Raw genomic sequence first — 23,308 nt, 5'->3', positions numbered from 1 at the left:
AGTGAAGTTAATGAAAAAGAAATTACCTGGTTATAGACATAGCAGTTCCAAACCAGATGCACTATACAGCTTTGGTTGAATATTGACCTCAGTAAGGGTGGTGCAGAAATCGATCAATGTAAAAGAAACAGAAATGCTACAGGGTGAGTATCCTGAATTGTTTTCTGTGTGTTTCATGACAAGACCTCAAGCCCATAGAATTATTTTCTTGAATATATACTTCACCATCTCAGCTTCTGTGTAGAGGAATCCACAGCTATTAATGATGTGTACAAGTGACCTGGAAGGGGAAGGTAAATGCAACTGTGTTTGCTTTTGACACAAAACTGGGTGAGATTATGAGTTGTGATGAAGCTGCAAGCAGGCTTCAAGGTGATTTAGACAGGTCGAGTGAGTGGGTAAACACATAGCAGATGTAGCATAACATGGCCAGTCAGTATTAGAAATTCAATCTGCTGAAAAGAAGGACCAAAGCAGCTTCCAAGGAAGGGCAACAGTTTTACAATCTGTCCTCGAACAGATTACTAGGATTATGCCAGCTCCACACTGTAATAGTGGCTCACTGGAATGCAAATCTTTTGCCCTTTCTCCGAAGGGGAGCACTTTCCTTTGAATGTTTACTGTTCCACCTGTACCCTTGTTTTTTCCTATCAACCAGCCTACTCAGATAATTGTTGCTTATTCCAAAATGGTACTGGCTCCTAGACCTGGAGTTGCTTGTGGTCTTTCCATTTCCCTCCCTCCCCTTTCAACGAAATTCAGCAGCTGTCTGCAGTTCCCCACTGAAACCTTCCACTATCTACTGGGAAACACTTGGAAGACACACACCTAAGAAATGCACAGAGGCAATTAGTTTCATATGACATGCCTTCATGAACATAGCTGGTTTGGAATATGCACCTTATGCTGATTTTTTTGTTACGCTTACATTGTAGTCAAAAGGACAACTGGCAGCCCAAGACAACAGATGGTAAGGAGCGTGGGGCCTTTGATGAATAGGAAATTATTTAGTGGTGTGATGCATAAATTAGTGTCTCAAATAAATGCAAAGTAGAAAAGATTTTCTCAGTTCCAACTTTTTCACTTCCTCCTACTTTGCCTCCTCTTCATCATCTTCCTTTTCCTCCTGCTCATCTTCTGCTTTTCAGCTCAACAGCTGCTAGGGGATGCCAGCAGCTGTTTCCTCAGACTTGGCAAGATTTCTCAGCATGGGGCATTCCCTCTCAGGCATTCAACATGTCAATAACCTATTTTAATAGGTTTTCTTGCAGTATTCTGACTCATGTTGTCTTCCAGATATATATGTGAATGTGGCTTATGAACTGGATTCTGGGTTTTAAAAATAGGGGCACAGATTAACGTGTGATTGCCAAACAATGATAATCTCCAACAAGAGGCAATCTCAAAGTCTTAATATTAAATGTCCTACCATCAATATTTTTGGTGCATACTAATGATTAAAAACCTAACTAGACCAGCTATTTAAATACTGTAGCAATAGGAGCAGGTCAGTGACAGGAATTCTGAGGCATGTAATTCATCTTTTGACTCCCCAAAGCTGTCCATAAAATATTGTGTTCAGTCAAGAGTGGCATAGAATACACATCATTTATTTAAATGAGTGCAGATCCAATACTGCCAAGTTGCTTGAAACCACCCAGAAAAAAGCAGCCTGCTTACTTTTATTCTAGTTTAAACCAACTTAAAAATACACTGGATCCAGTTCAGGCACATTGTGGCAGCAGAGTACATTATCCACAACATGCAATTTGGCAAGACATCAAAATTCCAAGGACAGAACCTCCCAAAGTCACGACTTCTATGAGGGATGGTACATGTGTAAGAAGCCCACTATCTGCAAGATCCCCTCTGAGTCCCATATCATTCTGACTTGGAGCTAATTCACCATTCTTTCTCATACTTGGTCAAAATTCTGATACATACTCCCTACCAGCACCCATACCATCTTAACTACAGTAGTTGAATAAGGTGGTTCACTATGACTTTTCAAAGGTCAAGAAGAATGGATACTAGATGCTGGCTGTGTCAGTGGAGCTAATATCCCATGAATTAATTTTAAAAAGTACAGAAGCAAAGAAGTTGTGATCGACTTTTAAATAAAAAACTATTGGTTTTACTTTGACCATAGTATTACATCCAGTTCTGGACACTGTACTATGGGAAGGATATGAAGACTTTAGAGAGGTTACAAATAAGATTTATCAGAATTGTTCCTCTGATGAGGATTCTCAATTACATCACATATATAAACTGGAGATGTTGGAGTTGTTCCTAGACAAGTGAAGGTTGAGAGGAGATTTGACAGATGTAACAAAAATTATGAAGAAAACTGTTCCCAATGGCAGAATGGCCAATAACTAGAGAACACTGATTTAAGGTGTTTGAAAAAGAACCAATGGCAACATGAGGAAAAATGATGACTCATTAAGTCCTGAATGGACTACCTGAGAGTGTGTTGGGGGCAAATTAAAAAAAAAAATGAAAGCTACTGGAAAAAAGAAAGGTATGGGGGAACATGACATTCACTTGCAGAGAGTCAGCATTGATATGACAGACTGAATGGTTTCCTTCAGAGATAATGGGAATTGCAGATGCTGGAGAATCTGAGAGAACAAAGTGTGGAGCTCGACGAACACAGCAGGCGAGGCAGCATCTTAGGAGCGCAAAAGCTGTGTTTTGGGCCTAGACCCTTCATCAGAAAAGGGGGATGGGGAGAGGATTCTGAAATAAATAGGGAGAGAGGGGGAGGCGGACCGAAGATGGATAGAGGAGAAGATAGGTGGAGATGATGACAAGAGAGTTGCAGTGGAAGAGAGATCCCCTGAGGTTGGTCCGGAGGGAGGAGGGTAACTTTTTTAGGTTAGGCATCCTGGAAGAGGCTTTGCAGTGAGGTTGAAATTGTGATCGGAGATAATGGGAACTGCAGAAACTGGAGAATCCGAGATAACAAAGTGTGGAGCTGGATGAACACAGCCGGCCAAGCAGCATCTTAGGAGCACAAAAGCTGACGTTTCTCTGGCCAATTTATATGAAGACTGAAAAATCAACCAGCAACTAATCCACAATTAGTTACTGATCCTCGTAACCAACACTGATAGTGGGGCAAGTTTGTTCATGAAGCTTCACCTCAAGTTTCGGAGTGCAAAGTGTTGAGAGGATGTAGCTGAAGAATAGAAGCAAAATATGGCAACATTGTCTTCAAAAAGCATTGCACGCATATTAGCCTCTTTACCCATTTGACATTCGGCACACTTTTATATTTGGCATCATTTTGGAAGCCTAAGGGTCTTGGCAGTATCCAAAGCTACACAATCTATATTTGACCCCTATGACAGCAATATAAATAGAGATACTGTGTTGTCATTTCGCCAAATTAACATTTGGTAATCACAGGGTGGGTCAAAGTTGCCTATTTGGGTATTTTATGACAATTAACTGGGAATCGAAAAAGAATGCACATAATCGATGGTGCATTTGCAAGTATTGATATTGTGGCAAATATTCAGATGTGCTTTCCATCCTGTATGTTTACAATTATTTTCAAACTCATTGTCAACTTTGTTCAGAATTTCATGAGGAGCAAAACTATAGATGAGAACAGAAACTTGAATGCAAAGCCATTAGGCCAAAAGAGTTTCTCTGTCAATTGGATTCGGGAAGGGCAGTTATCATGTTACGCTGTGATGCATCCAGATATGATACTTTCTATACTGCATCTACAAAAAAATTGGTAGGAGTCATTCTAGGTATGCCAAATTTTCATAGCTTCCTGAGGAAATAGAAACATTGTGTGCTTTTTTGACTGTGGCATCTAAGTGGGTGGACCAAGACAAATTGTTGGTGATCATCACTCCCAGGAACTTGACACTCTATAGCATCTCCCACCTCAGCATCATTAATACAGACAGGGGCATGCCCTCCACTCTGCTTCCAGAAATCATTGATCAGCTCCTTAATTTTGCTGGCATTAATGAAGTGTTTGTTGTCTTTATGTCATGCCGCCAAGCAATCAATCTCTTGCCTGTAATCTGTCTTGACATTGTTTGAGATCTGGTCTACAACAGTTTGTCAGCGAATGTGCAAATGGAGTTGGGGCAGAAATTGGTCACAGAACCGTGCGTGTATTGGGAGTACAGTAGGGGGCTGAGTACGCAGCCTTGCAGGGCACTGGTGTTGAGGAGTGTGGTGGAGGAGATGTTGTCATGTATTCTTATTGATTGCAGTCTTTAGGTCAGGGCTTACAGGCTGGAGGCTGGAAAGCTGAGGCCTAGGCCTTGGTGTTTAGAGATGAGATTGTTTGGAATTATAGTGTTGGAGGTGGAACTTTAGTCAATAAGTGGGAGCCTCATGTAGATATCCTTGTTTTCCAAATGTTCCAGAAATGAGTGTTAGGATCAGGAGATGGTGTCTGCTGTGGACCTGTTGTGCTGGTAGGTGAATTGTTAAGGATCAAAGCAATTTAGTTGGCTGGAAGCAATGTGCGCCACGACTAACCACAGGAAGCACTTCATAATTATGGAGGTTGGAGCCACCAAGCAGTTGTCATTGAAGCATGCGGCATGATTTTTCTTTGGCACCAGGATGATGGTGGTCTTCTTGAGGCGGGGCGGGACTTTGGATCGTAATAAGAAGAGGTTAAAGATGACTACAACCACTTCCATCAGCTGGTCCACACAGAATCTGAGTGCACCCCCTGGGAATTGTATCTGGGTCAGTCACCTTCGTTTTCGACTTTGAATAAGGTCTCGCTGGGAAAAGATGAAAAGCACTGAGTTTGGTAGCTGCAAGGTCTCCAAGCCCCAAGAAATTAATTTTTGCTACTTTCAACTTGCTACTAGGTTTTAATCTCACAAAACTGTTCAAGATGTTGATACTAATTGTCAATTCATCAGTAGCTTCGGACAGTGTCAAAAAAAGGCTGGTACAATTGTGGAATACAGACTGGTTTTCAAAATTGTAGTTATGGCATGTTATTAAAGCAAGACAGAAATAAATATTTCTTCCATCTAGGCCGTTGTATGCTTGCCCTTGAAAATGCTTGATTTTGCATTTGCATCTAAATATCTATGTACATGTTTCTTACTCATATGGGGCAGATCAAATCAAAGCTCACATTGACTTTTTCATAGTGCTGCTTTGAACCACATCAGATCTACTTGTACAAGAAAGCCTTTCATGTTCGGTATTTTTTGAAAAATAATTTTTCTACCAGGCTTTGCAGGGTGTATCAAATGCAAAAAAAATGCTTCTTTTCTGGAAATGTCAAGCATATTGCCTCCAGGCCCTTCCTATCAACTGTGACTTTACTTCTTCTGCAGCCTGCACAAAACTCCTGAGGCAGCTGAAATGAAAAAGGTGCAAGTCACTACCATTCATCACTGTACCATTGATTACGGAGAATAAGAAGTCATCAAAGTGATCACATCAGACAAATACCAGCCTCCTTTTCTGTCCTTCTGAATTAAGGCCTAATGACTCAGTCTGTTCTGCCAGTTTTAAATCAAGCTGGAGAACTATTACCCTCAAAACACATGAAAATTAGGTCATTAGAGTAGCTGGAGAATACTTTCCTTTCAATTTAACACACATTGTTGTCACTTAGATCAAAATCAGGACTGCAGGTTCAATCCACACAATCAGAAACCGGTTTTCTGTTTCATGGAGAAGAATTCTAATGTCCTCTCCTGAGATCAATTCCTTTTAGCCCTCCATCCACCCCATTATAACTTTTGACAACTGGCTGGGTTCCAGTGAATAGCCCCTGGGTTCCTCTACCCATCAATCCACACAAGACTTGTATAACTTAGGGAGCATACTGAATATATTTAATTGTGATCCGACATGTTGGAAGCAATAACACAAACATCTTTGCATAGAATTCCACGCAAGGGCCTAGCTTTTTGTCTGGGTGGCAATTTGGCAAAATGGATGCCTGTCCTTTAGAGAATACAACCAATTTTCATTTCATTAATTTCAAGGTGCACAATTGGGTCTAGCTGATAGTAAAATGTGAGGCTGGATGAACACAGCAGGCCAAGCAGCATCTCAGGAGCACAAAAGCTGATGTTTCGGGCCTAGACCCTTCATCAGAGCAGCCTCTGATGAAGGGTCTAGGCCCGAAACGTCAGCTTTTGTGCTCCTGAGATGCTGCTTGGCCTGCTGTGTTCATCCAGCCTCACATTTTATTATCTTGGAATTCTCCAGCATCTGCAGTTCCCATTATCTCTGGGTCTAGCTGATTACTGCCCTGTTGGCGATGATGGAAATCTACACAATGCATGCTCATGCTGCATGTTACAACACTTACAGTGCAAATACACACTGTGGATCTGTTTCACTGTTCTACTTCCTGGTGTGCAAAAAAGATGCTTTCTAACATCTTTTGAATTTACATGAACATTTCTTCCTCCTCAACTTTCACAACTGAGTGAATAAGTAATTTTGATAGAAAAGCTCTAATTTTCCTTTATTCTAGAATTAAAATGTACTTTCCACTACTGTCAAGAAATGCTAACAAAAAATAACAAAGTATAGATATTGAGATATAGTGGGAACTGCCGATGCTGGGTAATCTGAGATAACTAGGTGTAGAGCTGGATGAGCACAGCAGGCCAAGCAGGATCAGAGGAGCAGGAGAGCTGATGTTTCAGGTCTGGACCCTTCTTCAGAAAATCTGTTGTCTCAATGTATAGATATTCATGTCTCACTGGTGTAGTTGGGGTCACTTTGTTTTTTGAACAACACTACAACATACATTCAATTTGTTCTAATGTTATTGAGTGAAATCTAAAGCTTGTGAAATATTAGCGTAACTGATGGAGTCAACCAACTTTTCAAAAATTTACCCTCAGTTCCTGTATCCAAGCAAATAACTGGGTCATCAACAATTACCTATTCAACTTTGCGATTTGTGGATATGCTTGTTGCGAGATGAATCGTGACTACTATCATTGTGTTGAATGAATTGTCTGGTAGATTTGCTGCCACCATCCTTTTTTCCCAGTAAGGACCTGCATGATATTGTGTGGTAGAGACAAACCACTTATTTGTCTGAAGAGTATGTTGTCTGTAACAAGCTGTACTTATTGCACAATAATGATCAGGAATAAGTTATACTGTTGTGATAGAAATTGTTACAGAGACTGTAAGGAAGGCTCAAACAGTAGGTTTTACTCCTTTCAGATCCTCAGTTGTTCTCCCTGCAAATCCATATGACATCATCATGTTCAAGGCATTCCTCAAAATTAACTCTTCCAAACCCTTGCACCTTCGGGTAACATTCACCTTCCAAATTTTTCCCTGAACCTCTAGGTTTAAATTTTCCTAAGTAGGTATCAATGCCTACCACAATGATGGATCATCTCTAACAAAAATCACAACTGATTTCCTCCCTGTGACCATATATATGGCTCGTTGTCCTTGTAAGTAGTACATCTCCATCTCATTTCAGTCTCTCACATCATTGATCATAATTCTGTCACTTCATTGTTAGCTGCGTGAAATGACCTTTATGTCATTTCAAAAGTACTTATCAGGTGGTATGGGGAATATCTTCAGTATTACAATGAATTTTCTATGTGTCCTGCCTCATAAATTATGTAGAAGTGCTGGTGTTGGACTAGGATGGACAAGGTCAGAAATTAAATGACACCAGGTTGTAGCCCAACAAGTTTATTTGAAATCACAATCTTTTAGAGTGTTGCCCCTTCATCAGGTGAACTACCCAGATGGCATCACTTGGACTTCTCCACCTTCGACCTTGACCCATTGTGTGGCCAGATGACAAACTGGTAATCTGTGAAAAGTATTGTGCTTTGTACCTTAGAGCTAAACATATCAGGCTCCACATGTGAATGGGACATTATTAAAACTGCTTTTGAAATGACACAAACTTCCTTGTAGTTCTTATTTCTCTGTATTCACAGGCTTCACTAACAGAACAACCAGCCTGGTCAAAACTGAGTCTAGTGGAGTCCTGAATCCATGTCAACAGTTTGTGTTAGGCAATTTAATTATGTAACTATTCTCATTGTTCACAATTCCTGCTACACCTCCTTGTTATATGTTAGACAGCAGTTTGTTCTCTGACCTTTGCAAGGCCTTGGTTAAAGTACTTTCTCCACATTTGCTACATATTTTAGGAGTTTCTGATAAAACACAAATGCATGAATTGATTCTATGGGTAACAGTGGATCAGCAGGCAGTATAAAGGATCTCTACACATGATATGTTGACACCTCAGCACTCACTTCCTTTGCTACACTATCATCAAATGCAAATAAACTGCGCTCTGTAGTTCTTCATCTACATTAATGTTGCAGCTGTCGATCTCTGAAATGCTGCTTATGCCAGTATGAACAATAACACAAAATACTATTTGCTATTTTGTTGTGCACTGTTTTGACTTGTGTCCTTTTGACCTGCGAAGGAAAACATGACTTTTTTTAGCACCTTGTCAAATTGTTTCGTTCCTTTTCAGTGTGCAAGATACATGTTATCCATTAGCACTTCATAAATATATTAAAGTAATATAGGGAAGGAAGTTATTGTAAATGCTTCAATGCATTGTGGTATTATAAATATGCTAAAAAGAATGTGGCTGATCTTGCTGCATGTTACACCTGCAACAATAATCTCCCATGGTTACAAATTTTGTACTTTTACTGCCAGTAAGTTTTAAATAGTATGTCATTTGTTGTAGATAAATTAATTTATCAAATAAAAAGGATATTATTGAAAGTAACCTGTAATTGGTCAGGTTTGCTCCATTAATGGAAGAAAAGCTGAAATCAGTCAAATACCTATTACCTTCAGGTTTGTTACCAATGCATTTGCTCAAAAAAGACAGTGGGGCAGGGGGAGAGTGGTTTATTGAGTTTAAATCTCTTAGGTTGCGTGTAAAACTTAGTATTATGGGGGAACTAAAATCAAAGCAGTTTTCTCCAGTCTGCTGCTATTTGGAAGTAAGGCAGCTGGCTCAGGCAGGAACCTTGCATGCTTATATGAATTGATGCCCTATTTCTCAGCTGGGATCACATAGCAACTATTATGTCTTACAAATGGATGCAAATGCTGAATGGAAGTTATACAACTGGAGACAGTCCAAGAATAATTTTTTTAAAGAAGCTGAATTTTATGTGATCCCAATACCCCCCCTGCAGAATTCTGCTAGTCACCGTCTGCCATCCTGAATCTCTGCTTTTTTGCCAGTTAGCCAATCATCTATTAACGTCAGTATCTTTCCCCTAAAACCATGGGTTCTTATATAGTAGCCTTCTGTGCGGCACCTTGTCAAAGGTAAATCATGCCCACCGGCTCTCCTTGGTCTAACTTACTTGTTATCTCCTCAAAGAATTCTAACAGTTTTGTTGGGCATGACCGCCTCTTGATGAAGATGTGCTGACTCAGCCTTATTTTCCCATGCATTTCCAAGTATTCTGCAATGTCATCCATAATAATGGTCTCTAAAATCTTGCCAACAACTGTCAAGCTAATTGGCCTAATATTTCATAGCATCTGCCTCCCTCCCTTCTTAAGAAGGGCTGTTATATTGGCTATTTTCCCATCCTCTCAGACCCTCCATGATTCCAGTAATTCCTCAGAAATCACCATTAATGCCTCCACATCTATGTCTTTGAGAACTCTGGGTGTAGCCCAGTTGGTCTGAGTTTTTATCCATCTTCAGACTTTTCAGCTTCCAAAGCACATTCTCCTTAGTGATGGCCGCAATACTCACCTGTCCGCTGACTCTACTGAAGCTACTGTTACTGGTTTCTTCACTATGAGAACTGATGCAAAGTACCTATTCAGTTCCTCAGCTATTTCTCCACCCCATGCCCCCCACCCGACATTACTACATATTTAGCCCCAATTTCCAGCAGTCCAACATCCACTCTTGCCTTACTCTTGCCTTTTAGATGCTAAAAATACTCTTGCGATATTCGTTAATAATACTAGCCAGCTTACTCTCATATTTCATCTTCTAAAGACAGATAAAAGCTCTATTTCTCTCAATTGCTTGCAAACTGAGTTTTATCTGCATTCAAGGAATATCTCAGAAAACCAGCAACAAAATATTCCAATGAATTCCCCGGATTCTTCTTTTCCCAAACCACACCTCCATGGCAACATGAATTAGATGGACCTTTTTTTCAAGTAGAAATGTTAATTATCCTCCCTATCTTTGTCTACCTTGCATTCCCTAGATGGCCTAACCTGACTGAACCCCTACTTGTCCCAACCTACCACCTTGAAATAAGATTTTAACCTTCTTCCTTAGCCTCTGGGCCTGAACACTACAGCTCAGCTTTGTGCTGCATAGCACCCCTATCTAGGCCATGCTGGTGGTGATTGCCTGTCACTCCTCTCCTTCAGCATTCCACAACTTCCCATGCATGACCATCACCCTCCCTCCCCTCAACAAATATAACCTTCCCCCTTCACAATTCTTGGACCCACTGCATTCTTGGCTGCTGCCTACAAACCCCAACATTGATGCTCTCCACCTGCCTACCCAATAGCGCTCTCTAATACCCCCAAAATGCTCATCCCACTGATGTCCAAGACTGACTGTGGCACACTTTCTGGGCTATATTGATATGGCCTTCCTGATTGTGACTGACCTAAGTGAGACCATCCAAGCACCAACCCCTGTACTATGCATGGATATTACCGTTGTCTGATTGCACCAGGATCTTCTGACTGACTGACTCCTGCTTGACATGACTGATTACCTCTCCCTTTACCTTGAGACATGGCCATCTGGTTGAAGCACATGCAGTCTGTTTGCTGTCTAAGCTGCTGGCTTAGACTGATGTAGCACCAACAATTTGAATATGATTGCTGTCAGTTTGTCAAGCTGCCTGGCTTCGTGGCTGCACTTCCCAGCAAGGCAAGCCAATCAGCTGGTCTGGAAGTACCAAGGCACAGAAAGTAAGACAGTGCAACATGGCCCTGAGCACTTATGTAGGTCCTAAGCAAGTTAGCAGTTAGAGGACAAATAGGCAACTCAAAGATGCAACCTGGTTCAATCCAGGAGATGGGTGCCTGTCTTTATGTATAAAGTGTCCTCACAGCTGCATTCCTGTAATAGTAGCTGATGTGTCCTAAAGTGCAGCATTACAATGCAAAAATGTCCAGTAAGTGGATTAGAAATGTGGAATGACGGTATGGAAGGGCTGGAGAATGTCAGATACCACTATTCAAGGCCATTGCCCATGATGCATGCCTTGAGATGTTTGCTATGCGAGACAGAGGGCTGGAGGACCAAACCATGAGCTGAAGTTGCCAGATATGTCAGGAATTCTCAGCATCTAGGTTCTTTCTGTTACATGGTAGATTAGCAACCTGTATTTAATGAGGCAAGATTCAGTGGTAACGAGACTGGCAGCGAATGATAATCCCTCTTAATAGGACCCTCATTGCTCACTAGTGAGAATCCCATCTCAATGTCCAGCACTGGGTTAAAAAATGTGACTTGATGCTTCAAATGCTGAGACTTCTAATGCAATTCTCCTGGATTTCTCACCATTGTCCATATCACTCAGGGCCTGGGAAGATTCCGCATTTTATATCTCACTGACCGAAACTAGTATAATTATTGTCCGACTGGATCACAGTACAATTTAAGCATAAAATCCTCAAGTTGTTGTTGACTATATGATGAAATATTTACTTCACTCTGTTGATAGCCACTTTATAATGATTATATGTATTCGTGAATTTTGTAGACATTGCATGCACCTGCACATGAATTTGATGCTTGGAATGGGTAATGCAGCTTAAGCTGATTTATACAAGGTTAAAGCACTCTGGGCAAGTCACTTCTTACAGCTAGGAGCAATAGAACTTGAGTACCAGATGACAGTGACAAGTCACTAACCCAGTAACATGCAATTTTACATTTCAAAATATTACAGAATTGCTATGGAGCAGAAGGCAGCCATTTGGACAATCAAGTTTACAACAGCCCCTATAGCATTTGAATTTAGTTCCAACCACCTGCCTTTTCCCATCTCTACTTTGTTCCAATTTGAATAATCATTCAATGCCCTTCTGAATGACTAAATTGAACGCTGCCTCCACCACACTTCCGAGCAGGGCATTATTAATCCTAACCACTTGCTGCGTGGGAAAAATTTCTTATTACCTCAAGTTTGTTTCTGTTGCAAAATACCTTAAAACCATGCCATCTGGCTCTCAAATCTTGTCTGAGAAGGGACAGTTCTCCCTATCATCTTGGTTCAAACCCCTCACTATTTTGAAAACTCCCATCAAATCTCTTTTTTATTTCCTCTCCAAGGAAAACTGTTTTAATTTCTCCAACCTTCACTCATAGCTGGTGTCTCAACCCTGAAACCATTCATGTGTACTGTTAGTGCATTCTTTCCAATGCCCAGACCTATAATCAATAGTGCAGCTAAAGTCTCCATCTTGCAGGGAAGGCATGAGACAAAGCATCAGGGGAACATGGGGTAGACAGAATGTGGCTGGAGAAATTCTTAGGCCCTGCATCTTCTTTCTAGGTAGGCTCTTTGAGACATGCTATCCAAAAAGGATGTTTCAGGTGCATGAGGACCTTTGGTCACTACATCAAGTAGTGTACAATGTTGTTATTGTATGCACTGAATTGGTTCATTTTCTGATCCTATTGAGTATTGCATTTAGTAAAGCATGCAAATCTCATTCAAGTACAACTTCAGCTATTTCAACCATGCATGAACTACTTACCCTGCTATATTTTGATTTTATGCAGTGTCAAAATAAAAATTAATTTGGTACTGCTCAAAAGTGGATAATTGGAGTTGATTTGATTGAATGGTTGTGCAGGATAGAGGGCCAAATGGGCTACACCTGTTACAATATTCTTTGCAAACTGCTTAGATTTCATTGCAGAAACCAGTATCATCTGTAAGTTTAAACTTACCGCAATAGCTAACATAGATTAGCATTCTACAGGATATTAATGGCAACAATGGACAAATTTTGTTATACCCATCAGTCATTTGGTGGCTGCTGGGGGGAGGAACTGGATAAATCAGAAACAGACTAATGAAGCACCTATTTTCAAAAATGGACTCAGGCAGTTACATAATTCTATCTGGCAAAAGGAGAAGAAATATCAGCTAATTATTTGAATTAAAAATGAGATCTGCCTGTGTAATCAATAAAAAGAAGAAAATAGATTTTCAGGACTCCTAAGATTTTGCACATCCGATCTTTGTTTTCTGTGAGGATTCAGCAACTTAGGTAATTTGCATTAAAAAAAATCTCTTAAAAAGTTCCTAATGAAAGACTTTTAATAAAGTTTAAAATATTTGTGTTTCAAGGTTGTAAAATCTGAATAGAGAGGAAAGTATTTCGAGTGTGAGAAGCATTTACTGCTACACGGCATTTCATTTGTTACAACTCTTGTGCCAATTTAACAAAGAAAAACAAAATTTAAATTTTGTCTCCTGGGATGTCCTAAACCAACAGCACCTAAATAGATAATTCAATAATTATCTCATTGTTTTTTTGGGATGTTGCTATACAACAACAAACTGCTGTTTTTGGCAAATCAAACCGTAATGATTACATTCGAAAAATTATTTTATTGGTTGTGAAGTATTTTGGGACATCCAAAGGACATGGAAAAAGTTTGATGAATGCAAGACGTTGACAGAAATACTAAACTACATACAGAAACATAGAAATAGGACTTTTGTCCAACCCAGTTTCTATTGACATCTACACAATACAATAACAGGTAGGTGCAGTCACAGTTACTTTCTCCCGTTCCTAGACCTTCATCTTCTGATATAGAAAGAATTTTCATAGAATTCCTACAGAACAGGGAGAGGTCATTTGGTCCATCAGGCCCTCCAAATACCATCCCACTTTGACACATCCTCTACCCCTACATCAGGCTTTTACCATGACTGACCTACATATCCCTGTACACAACAGGGAATTTTTAGCATGACCAATCCACCTAATCTAGAAATCATCAGATTGCAAGGCCCAAAGCAAAGCACCCTGTGGAAACCTATGCAGACACATCAGGAAAATGCAAACTCTACACATACAATCACCCAAGGTTCCAACTGAACCTGGGTACCTGGCGCTGTGAGAGAGCAGTGCTAACCACGGTGACAATGTGTTACCTAATCAATTGTAATTGATCTTCCCCATCAGAACAGGATGCTTGTACAGTTGTGTGTGTATGTTATAACAGAGACTGCATGGCAAAGTACTTAATTGTGAAGCAGAGATAGTAGAAACTGCAGATGCTGGAGAATCTGAGATAACAAGGTGTAGAGCTGGATGAACACATCAGGCCAAACAGCAACAGAGGAGCAGGAAAGCTGATATTTTGGGGCCTGAAACATCAGCCTTCCTGCTCCTCTGGTGCTGCTTGGCCTGCTGTGTTCATCCAGCTCAACACCTTGTTATAATTGTGAAGATTTTGGGACATCCTGAAATTAAGATCTTGTATAAATGCTGCATAAACAAAAATGCATCCATTAATTGCTGTGCAAAACTTTCATTCCCATTTCTATATAATTGTTGACCCCTGCGACCTTAACTGTGTTAATTTTTTTAAAAGCTAGGCAAGTTTCTGCCTGACTCATTTGGCCAATGGGTTGTAAATCAGACACCACCATTAAAATTCCACAGTGCCTGCAATGGAGACTCAGTTGGGAAGGCCAACAGCTTTCAGGAGGCAGTGATCTAAGTGGGTTAAAATCCATCCCATCATTCAGTCTCAGCCTCTAGCCCTGGAAATGAACCTCACAGCTTCATAGCTTCCTGCATAAAAGCACAACCAGTAAATGGCTGCTTGACAAAAGAGTCCTCCCTCAACACATTTTAGGAATACTAATCCCCTGTCTCCAAGCACATATCTGTCTTAGAGCTGTATAGCATGGAAACAGACTCTTTTGTCCAACTTGTCCATGCCGACCAGCTATCCTAAATTAATCTAGTCCCATTTGCCAGCATTTGCTCCTTATCCCTTTACACCCTTCCTATTCATATAGCCATCCAGATGTCTTTTAAATGTTGTAATTGTACCAACTTCCACCACTTCCTCTGGCAGTTCATTCCAAACATGCACCACCCTCGCTGTGACAAAGTTACCCCTAGATCCCTTTTAAACGTGTTCCCTTTTTTGGACTCCCATACACCAAGAAAAATACCTTGTCTATTCACCCTACACGTGCCCATTATGATTTTTAAATCTCTATAAGGTCACCCCCTCAACCTGTAATGCTCCAGGGAAAAAAGCCCCAGCCTATTCAGCCTCTCCCTATAATTCAAACTCTCCAACCCTGGCAACATCCCTGAAATTCTTTTCTGAACCCTTTTAAGTTTCACCACATCCTGCTTTAGCGGGAAGACCAGATCCATGCTATGTTAAATGTTAAAAAACGGTCAATTAAAATCTCCTGGAACACACATTATGATATCTCTACTCAGCCCCAAAATATGATAGCTTACTTCTTCTTTCCTCATCTTTACATTATTTGAAGGGCTGTAATATACCTAAACTTCTGTAACAGACTATGGTTTATCATTGGAATTTATTTCTTCTGTTTGTATTATTTTCCTATTTAAATAAAATTTTGACTGTACATTTTGTTCTTGTTTTATTATATTGCCTCTGTGACTCCCTTAGTTTTTTGTATCAATATATTATACCTTGATAAGGTTTATTTTCCTTTTTTGTCCAGTTTTTGGCGAGTTATTCTGAACATTTTTAAGACTTGGAAATGAAGACAGATTATTTTGAGTCTTAGTTTTGTCTGAAACCACTTTTTGTGTTGATGAAATTAATTTTACTGAGATCATCTGTCGTAACAGGAAGGTCTTTGTCTTTTAAGAATATGCAAAGGAAATAATGAATCGGCAATTCAACAACATTTGAGCGTGTTGGAGTTGGCTGTGCTCTCTTTAAGCATGACTACCATTTAGAATACTGGAACGAGGAACAGTCCTCTAGTATATGAAAATTTCGTGTTCGTCCTCAGGGTTTCTGTGCTCAGTAGAACATGTCCAGAGGAGCGTCTCCTGCTTTTAGCCTCTATGGTGTCCATTATGCAATTAAACATTGGAGCAAAGTGCAATGCCAACTTGTAGGCCATTGCTTCAAACTTCCCCACTATTTTTTGATGCTTCTTAGCATCTTCAAACAGCAGCATATTCTAAATCAGCAATCTAACATCTGAGAGATTCAGAAGGTGAAACAACACCACATTGAGGTGTCAAGATCTTTACCAATATATTGCATTGATTGCATTTCTCCTTCCCTAAACCCTGGCACTGTAGATAAAGTTATGTCAAAAAGATTTAACTTTGAAAGAAAACATCCATTCCCTTTTTGTTAAATTGACCAGAGTCCAAAATGCATGACGACATCCAATCGCATTCAATCAATTACAATGTCACATGTCACAAAAAGAAGCACGCATGTTATTTGTGGATTTTTGGTCTTTATGCACTGGCACATAAATTTTAACATATTAAATATAAAATGTCAAACTTCCCTGGCTGTGCAAAAGAGATAAGGAAACAAGAAAGGTTTGCTTTTTCACAATATATTATCACATCTCTCAGAAAAGTCTAATGGGTTTCACAAGCAATGAATTACTTTGATATACAGTGACTTTTATGATGTAGGCAAAAATTATACTGACATAATAATGAGCAAGCTCTTACATTTCACCTGTACATAGCTGACTGGTTGGCAACTGTACCTAACATAAGCTTCCCAGAACTGCAAAGTTCTGGGAACTGCAAAGAACTGCTTATCCAGTCTGGTCTGACATCACAGTGAAAGTCATTGCTACTGGCCTGCACCAAAGAACTAGACATCAGAGGAACACAAAACTGAATGATTCCCTCCTTCACATCAAAATTACGAAAATATAAAACATGAATTAAAAAGTACCTTAGTTTTGTTCCTAAATATTTATTTTAACGATGCGAGCTGTATTTTTGTGGAGGATGAAAGAAAGCAGTGAATATTTCTAGTCTTCATCTAAGGTTATTGATGCAGCTGGAAATGAAGCTAATTGCAGTTGAGGTTTTTCCATTGATCCATATTACCACCTTCTGAAATGCCTGTAGGATGCATTATTCACCTGTATGTAGACTTACAGATGTTGCCCATGGGCAGTGTTGGGCAGGTGCTCTAGAAGAAATTGTTTCTGGAGGTCAGCTTAACAGGCTTATCCAGTCTGGTCTGACATCACAGTGAAAGTCATTGCTACTGGCCTGCACCAAAGAACTAGACATCAGAGCAACACAAAACTGAATGATCCCCCGAACAACACAAGGGTGAGTGGCGCCATCTTCTCCCTGCTGGTTCACACTCACAGATACATCACTCAATCAACACTGCCATTCTACAAGCATCTCACAGTGTCCCCACTAGACTGCAAACCTCAACACTACAAGCATGGAATGAACTCATGCATTCACACCCAGCTCATCCTCTCAAACAACCATCCTTCCTGCTGTCTATGCTTCTTATTCACTTACTGGGGATGACTCATCAGCTTATATGGTTATACATGCTCCCAAAGTACTCCTGCACACATTCTTACTACAGTCAATCTTTTTCTTTATCTCATTGTAATAGAAATGGGCCTGTAACCACACCAAGAGAAACCAGACAGATGGGGAGCTGCCAGGCATCAAGATTCTCACTCACGTTGAGGAAAGGGCCTGTTAGGCTGGTTGTGGAAGTTCACAGCCATTCCTTTGGTGAGGGCGAGGCACCAATGGGCCAGTAATCTTGGAATAATTCTCTTAGAATCATAGAGCTGTACAGCATGGAAACAGATCCTTTGGTCTAACTCATCCATCTGACCAGATATCCTAAATTAAGCTTGTCCCATTTGCTAGCATTTGATCCATATCCCTCTAAACCCTTCCTATTCATGTACCCATCCAGATGCTTTATAAATGTTATAATTTTGCCAGCTTCCGTCACTTCCTCTGGCAGCTCATTCCATAAACGCACCACCCTGTGCTTGAAAAATCCTCCCCCTTAGGTCCATTTTAAATCTTTCCCCTCTCACCTTAAACCTATGCTCCCAGTTTGGACTCTGCTGCTCCGAGGAAAAAGACATTGGCTAATCACCCTATCTGTGCCCTCATAATTTTATATTCTATAAGGTACTCCTCAGCCACCAATGCTCCAGGGAAAATAGCCCTAGCCTATTCAGCCTCTCCCCATAGCTCAAACCCTCCAACCCTGGCAACTTCCTCATAAATCTTTTCTGAATGCGTTCGAGTTTCACAACATCCTTCCTATAACAGGGAGATAAGAATTGAAGACAGTATGCCAAAAGTGGCCTAACAAGTGCCCTGTACAGCTGCAACATGACCTCCCAACTCCGAGACTCAATGCACTGACCAATAAAGGCAAGCATACCAAACACCTTCTTCAATCCCATCTACCTGTGACTCAGCTTTCAAGAAACTATGAACTTGCATTCCACTGTCTAGTGTTCAGCAGCACTCCCCAGGTCCTTCCCTTAAGTGTATAGGTCCTGCCCTGATTTGCCTTACCAATATGCAGCACCTCATATTTATCTAAACTAATCTCCATTTGCCACTGCTTGGCCCACAGGCCTATCTGACCAAGGTCCTATTGCACTTTGAGGTAGCCTTCTTGGCTATCTATTATACTGCCAATTTTGGTGTCATCTGCAAGCTTACTATCCATCCCTCCTATGTTCACATCCATAACAGTTACATAAGTGACAAAAAGCAGTGGACCTGGTACCATTCCTTGTGGCACACCGCTGATCACAGGCCTCCAGTCTGAAAAGCAGTCCTCCACTACCACCCTCTGTCTCCTACCTTTGAGTCAGTTCTGCATCCAAATGGCTAGTTCTGCCTACATTCCATGTAATCTACCCTTGCTAACTACTCGACCACGCAAAACATTGTTGAACGCCTTAGTAAAGTCAATAGAGATCACACCCACTAGTCTGCCTTAATCAATTCTCTTTGTTATTTCTTCAAAAAACTTAAGAAGTTAGTGAGACATGATTTCCTACACACAAAGCCGTGTTGACTATCCCTAATCAGTCTTTGCCTTTCCAAATACATCTAAATCCTTTCCCACAGGATCCCCTTCAATAACTTGCCTACCACTGATGTCAGGCTTACTATACAGCTATCTTAAATCCCTTTTTTGCCCTCCTGAATTCCTCTCAAGCATACATCTCCTGCCTTTATACTCTTCTAGGGATTCACTCGCTCTCTGCTGTCTATACTTGACATATGCTTCCTTTTTCATCTTTACCAACACTTCAATTTCTCCACTCATCCAGCATTCCCTAAACTTACCAGTTTTGCCCTTCACCCTAACAGGAACATACTGTCTCTGGACTCTTGCTATCTATTTTTTGCAGACTTCCCACTTTCCAGCCATCCATTTTCCTGGGAATATCCGCTCCCCGCCCCCATCAACTTTTGAAAGTTTGTACCTAATACAATCAAAACTGGATTTCCTCCAATTTTGAACTTTAACTGTTAGATCCAGTCTATCTTTTTCCATCACTATTTTAAAACTAATAGAATTTTGGCAAATGGCCCCAAACTGCTCCCCCCCGACACGTAAGTCACCTGCCCTGCTTTCCCAAGAGTCGGTCAAGTCTTTTTCCTTCTCTATTAGGTACATCCACATACTGAATCAAAACATTTTCTTATATACACTTAACAAATTCCTCTCCATCCAAGCCCTTAACACTATGGCAGTCCGGTCGATGTTTTAAAAGTTAAAATCCCTTTCCATAACCACCCTTAGATTATTGAGGTCTTGTTCGAAATTTGCTTCTCAATTTCATCGCTCCTCTCATATTTCACAGTTCTACCCAAATAACTTCTCTGGACGTGTTCCCAGGGTAGCCTGCCTCAGTACAGCCGGGGTCACACTACATCCCTCTCCCTAACCCCTTATGAGTTTAAATCCTCTCAAGCAGTTCTAGCAAATCTCCCTGACAGTATGTTAGTCCCCTTCCAATTCAGGTGCAATCCATGCTTTTTATATAGGTCATTTCTACCCCAGAAGAAATTCCAGTGATCGAAAAATGCAAATTCTTCTCCACTACACCTACTCCTCAGCTACACATTCATCTACTCTATACCCCTACTCTTCCTCTCACTAGTTCTTCTGTTTTGATACAACTAGCACAAATCGGACTCTGCATGATGTAAGAGATTTCAGTCCAGGTCCCTCTGTGCCAGCAACACCCATAAGGAAGAAGACTATGAACCGTCAGACGTCTCAGGCAAGATATCCATTTGTGGCCTCTAGTAATGCAGAGACTTTCACCTTTGTGTGTATTCTAGTCGGAATAGCTCTGGGGAGACAATCTGGTGAGTTTGTCAATGATACATGTCTGCAGATAGCAGAAGAAGAGATGCCCGAAGCCTCTGACACTCTTCTGAAGCACCATACAGAAGATATGCCTCTGTACTTGACAACAACTGACACGGTCATCTTGCAGGGAGAGGCAGTAGAGCATTAGGTAAATGTATCCTCAAAGTATGTAAGGAGCTTATAGGCCTGCTTTGTCTTTTATGGTAGAAGAAAACCAGTTACTAGTCTAACTGGAAAGAGGATCGTATTGCACATTAACTAGTTTATCCCATGTTAGCAAATAGTAACAAGTTACCTTGATATAATAGACAATATTCCAGGAATTTTGAGGAAGATCCTCAGATACTTTCCCCACAATTCCATATGACGCCATCATAATGGGTGGTGCTTCTGGCTGCCTTAGTATTAGGCCGTTGTAACCCATACTGAATATCTATTACCAAAATTAAATCTCTGACAACAATAAGTTATTTTCAACATAAATCTGTCTCAGATATGTTATTGAGACCAACGTTGTGTACAGATACATAATTACTAAAAAAGGCAACTACAAGATGAGTAAGCAGTATTTAGAATAAACATTCATTTTTAATATATAAACCTAACCAGTAATTCATGTTTGAAAGGACCGTTGTCAAATTTGTCAAATAATGTTATTCCATTGTGATCTCAATTAAACTGCTGTTAATTCCTGGTGTGACCTGGCTAACCACACCATCCTCCTTCAATCATCTGCTCTGATTTCCAGTTCATTTGAACTAACTTGTTCATCCAATAGTAGCCAGAACATCTCCAAGAATGGTGTCTCTTCATTCTCTTCATACCATAGTCAGGGGAATGGACACTGGTTTCTGTGGCCAGGGTTTAGAGTCTCGAAGGCTGCATTGCCTGCCTGGTAGAATCGAATAGAACAGCAGAGGATAAGTGCAAAAAAAGCAAGAATCAGGAGAGAAGGTGAAATATGAGGATAAGCTACCTAGTCATGTAAAAGAACATATCAAGAGCTTTTAGACTTATAAGAAGTAAGAGAGAGGCAAGAGCAGACATTGGTCTACTGGAAAGTGAGGCTAGAGAAGTAGTACTGTGGAGCTGAGAAATGGTGGAGGAACTGAATGGAGGGATTGAAGTAACACTTTGCATCAGTCTTTATGGTCGAAGACACCAGTAGCATACTAGAACTTCAGAAGAGTCAGAGACAGAGGCGAGTGAAGTAGCCACCACTAAGGAGAACATGCCTGGGAAGCTGAAAAGCCCGAAGTTCTGAAGGAGATTAGCTGAGGAGATTGTGAAAGCATTTGTGGTGATCTTTCAGGAATTATTAGAGTCAGGGAGGGTCCCAGGGGATTTGAAGATTGCTAAGATACACCCCTACTAAAGAAGGAAAGGGTGCAGGGACAGGGAACTGTAGGTCAGTTATCCTGACCTTAGTTGCTGGTAGGATTTTGGAGTTCACTATTAATGATGAAATTGCAGAGTACATGAATGTGCATGATAAAATGAGGCTCAATCAGCAATGCTTCATCGAGGGGCTATCATGCCTGACAAATCTGTTAGAATTCTCTGAGGAGGTAGTGTGCAAGTTAGACAAAGGAGAGCCAGTGGAAGTGATTTATTTGGATTTCCAGAAGGCCTTTGGCGATGTTCCACATGGAGTCTACTGAATGAGGCAAGAGCCCATGGTGTTTGGGCAATGTACAAGTAGGGATAGAGGATTAGCTGACAGGCAGAAGGCAGAGAGTGGGGATAATGGAGTCTTTTCCAGGATGACAACAGGTGACTAGTGGAGATCTGCAGAGGTCTGTGTTGGGACCACAATTATTCACATGATACATTAAGAATCTGGACAAAGGAACTGTGGGTATTTTCACTAATTAAGCAGATAACACAAGTTTAGGTAGAGGGTCAGGTAGTGTTGAGGACTTGGCAAGGACTTGGGCAGGCTAAGATAGTGGATAAAGAAGTGGCAGATGGAATACAATGCTTTAAAATGTGAAGTTATCAACTTTAGTAGGAGAAATAGAAGCATAGTCTATTTTCTAAATGGGAAGAAAGACTTAGCAGAACTGAAGTACGAATGATCTTAGGTGTTATAGTTCAGGATTCCCTGAGGTTACCATGTAAATTCATGTGGCAGTTAGGAAAGCAAATATAATGTTCGCTTTTGTATAGCAAGTGCTAGAGTGCAAGTGGAAGGATGTACTGCTGAGGCTGTGTAAGGCTCTGGTCAGTCCACATTTGAAATATTATGAGAGGTTTTGGGCCCCATGTCTAAGGAAGAATATACTGGACTTGGAGGGTATCCAAAGAATGTTTACAAAAATGATCCTAAGGGTGAAGGGCTTGTCACATGAAATGGTTGAGGACTCTTCAGTTTAGAAGGATGAGGGCACGATGGAGTTTAGAAGGATGAAGGGGAAATCTTCATTGAAGCTTACAGAATCCTGTGAGGCTTAGATAGAGTGGACATGGAGAAAATGTTTGCACAAGTAGGAAAGACTAGGATCTGAAGACATAGCCTCAGAGTGAAGGCACTACTTTTTAGAACTGAGATAAGAAGAAAGCTCTTTAGCCAGAGGGTAGTGGATCTGTGGGACTTATTTCAACTGATAGCTGTGGCGTCCATGTTATCAAGTGTATTAAAGACAGAGATATTAAGATTCTTGATTGGTAAGTGAGTCAAAGGTTATGAGGAGAAGGCAGAAAAATGGGATTGACAAATGTTTTCGTCATGATTGAATGGCAGAGCAGACTTAATGGGTCAAATGGTCTAATTCTGCATGTCCATTTTATCGTTTTATTATCACCTGCGCTTCATTTCTGGTGCCCTTCTTGCATCACCTACATGTTGCCCTTTTGCAACTGTTTCACACATGGCATTGGCTTCTTTATGTATGTTGATATAACTCA

Source organism: Stegostoma tigrinum, chromosome 20 (assembly GCF_030684315.1).
Source record: "Stegostoma tigrinum isolate sSteTig4 chromosome 20, sSteTig4.hap1, whole genome shotgun sequence".
NCBI classification, from domain to species: Eukaryota; Metazoa; Chordata; class Chondrichthyes; order Orectolobiformes; family Stegostomatidae; genus Stegostoma; species Stegostoma tigrinum.
This window is presented reverse-complemented; position numbering follows the sequence as displayed.